The following is a 3,370-nucleotide window of genomic DNA, read 5'->3' on the forward strand; positions in this document are numbered from 1 at the left end:
TATTATTTTTCCTTTATACTACTGATCTAGCATCAAAAATGTTTTTTTTTTAAAGATTTGGAAAATCCACGCATTTAAGAGTTAATTGAACGTTCATGTCTTTTTTTTTAAAGAAATATTAATAGATTTTTGTTAATTTACTGAAATTTCCTTTAACCATTTCAACTAAGGTTGTGCTTGGATATGGTTCACATTATTTAAATGGCTGGCGAACCCCCGACCTCAAGATCGGTAGTCCTTACCCCAAGCTATTACATTGGTGCTTAACTCAACTTTTTAAAGTAACAAGTTTCTATTGTCAGCAAATGAAGTAACTTGCGAAGAAGAGGATGGTCACATTTCCTACCACCCCGACAAAGCGGACTGCACCATGTACTACATGTGCGAGGGCGAGCGCAAACACCACATGCCGTGTCCTCAGAACCTCGTCTTCAACCCCAATGAGAACGTCTGCGATTGGCCTGAAAACGTCGAAGGATGCACCCACCATACGCAAGCGCCGCCGGCAAAACGATAGGAAAAATAATTAAACATTTCTCACGATAATCTGTATATTTTTCATTTGTGATTGTTCCAATTTAATTGCTAATGCTCGATTTATTTCTCTCAATATTATTTTATTGATGTAAGAATTTCATTAAAATCATTAAAACCATTAAAATCATTAAAATCATTAAAACCATTAAAATGCAATCCATAATTTAATGTACTTAACAATTTTGTAACGTCTTATTTAAATAAGATCCGATTATTTTTGTTATTTTATATTTAATTACAATATCATTTAAATATCCACCTATAAAATAATATTAACAAATTAAAAGGTCGTAAAATTGTTGAGGTTTGTGTGATATAATGTAAATTTAATATCGGTGAATCATTAGATTATGTTTTTTACTAAATTATATTTCCATAGTATATATTAATTTCCTCCCAAAAGTACATAATTTAATGAAATATCCAAAAATTTTTTAACGAAAATTTCATTAAAAAATAGATCATGAAAATTAATCTTCCAAAATTGTGTGCGTTTGGGATTGAATGTTAGTTTTAGTTTAGTATAAAAAGCTTCGTAATTACGATAAATACTCAAATCAGCTACTTCACTGCCCTCTATACTGCCAATATGGTTTCCGACAATTTTTTAATGAATGTTATTTTGTAGGGACAAAATAATTATTGTGACAATTTTAGATGTAGACAAGTAAAATTAAGTAGGCGAATAAAATTTTAAGTTTTGTAAATATTGTATTTAGATACAAAGGAGATGTAAGATATTAAATATTTTATAAATTATTTTTGTTTTAATTAAATAAACATTTTTATATTACTATAAGTAGATTAATTTGGCCATTATAATTATGAATCATACTAATATTATAAAAGCGAAAGTTTAGATGGATGGATGACAGAGTTAGTAGCCTAAACTGCTAAACGGCTATCGATAAAATTTTGTATAGATGTAGAGGATAGTCTGGAAGAACATAGGCTACTCACTTTCGTTTTAATTCGACGCAGATGGAGTTGCGGGCGAAAGCTAGACAAAAATGAATACATCAAATTTATATGGTAAAATTCAGATAAAGTAGAAATCAACAATGAGGTGAAATTACAGAGGCATGCAATGTTCAATATTCCACAAATTGATTGAAACACACACCTGCATAACCTTTGCTTTGGAATATTCAATCAGTTAGTAGCAAACGATTCCCAATCATAATACCAAGGAATAAGTATGAAATTCCTATAGTAAAAGATATACGTTGAATTCATAACGAAACGAGTCTGCGATGTGCTGAATTTTCCAATTATGAAATTATTCAGTGTAAACTGATATGCAAGCATATACCGGATATTTGATGGAATATCAGTTAAATTCACGTATAAATACCATCATCATCATCCCTACTTTATCCTATTCCCGGCCGCAACAGGTTTGTGTCTAGTCATTCCATGGAGCGTCCACCGAAGTGAACTAAGAGCTCTGTGGCCTCCCAATCCGGTAATAATAACGAAGTAACGGCTCATGCCGAGGTTACTGAGGGATCCCTAGAGTTTAGTTACTCATAAACGAGGTTTATGCTAAGCGCCATGCGCTCGGCCACCTCAAACCCGGTGAATCTGTAGACGCCTCTTCAAGGCAAACAGTGGCCATTCAGTCAGAAAAAAAAATTGTGTCCATCTTCAGTCATCTCAGTCGTCAACTAGATCATGTCACCTTTCACACAATCTATTAATTTCTTTATAGAGTTATCTACCGGTGTTACTATCAACAAAATTACGAGGTATTGGAATAATATTTTTTATTTCAACACCTAATTAACGGTAAGACTATTATGGTTTAACAATATCAAAGACAGTAAAACTAAAATCGATTTAGCGTTCCAGGAAATTTCAATTTACTTTTAAAATAAAACATCCATTTGGAGGAAAACGTCTACCGAATAGAATTGATGGCGCTTTGATTTAAATCTATCAATGCCGTTTGCACTTGATCGATGCTCAAACATTTTTAATATTAAACTGTTAAAAAGCCTTTAAGAAGATAAACGCTTTAATGAAGGAAAATATTGAAATTAGAATTTCGCGTTACAAAAAAAATTGCTAAAAAAATTAAAATATATTGATATTTTTATTGGCCACGTGACAAAAAAATCGTACAATAATATCTTTATTACCACACTAGCTTTCGCCCGCGACTCCGTGCGAGTGGATTAAAAAAAACAAAAGTGAGCCTATGTGTTCTTCCAGGCTATCCTCTAAATCTAAAACAAATTTCATGGAAATCCATTCAGCCGTTTAAGCTACAAATTCTAACAAACATCCATCCATCCATCTATCTAAATTTTCGCATTTATAATATTAGTATGACAAGTAATACTGATGTGATAGAAGACATGAGATCTTTTGCAATTGTACATTTTCATCAGCTTAATTTAATAAAGAGCTATAAGAATGCTAATCCAGTGGTAGAGAAGGTAAGGAGTAAAAGGTTAGCATGGTATGGGCATGTTATGAGGAGGGATGAATCGCATGTTACAAGGAGAACGTTAGTTATGAGTGTGGAGGTACATTGGTAGAGGTAGACCTAGAAAGAGATGGATGGATTGCGTGAAAGGTGACATGATCAAAAAGGGAGTGATGACTGAGATGACGTATGATGGAGTTATTTGGAGGACAAAAACCTGTTGTGCCAACCCTACATGACCGATACCGATGAAGAATGCTGTAGCTTTGTAATTGTAGACAACGATAATTCTTTTTGATTTCTCATTTTAAAATGGTAGCTAGGGATTAATTTAAAGTCTTCGTTGCCTTAAATTACAAAAGAATTGAGAAAGCAAAATCCGTTAGAGCACAGAAAGGAATT

This window comes from Papilio polytes, unplaced genomic scaffold (genome assembly GCF_000836215.1).
Source record: "Papilio polytes unplaced genomic scaffold, Ppol_1.0 DF822067.1, whole genome shotgun sequence".
In the NCBI taxonomy this organism is placed as follows: domain Eukaryota; kingdom Metazoa; phylum Arthropoda; class Insecta; order Lepidoptera; family Papilionidae; genus Papilio; species Papilio polytes.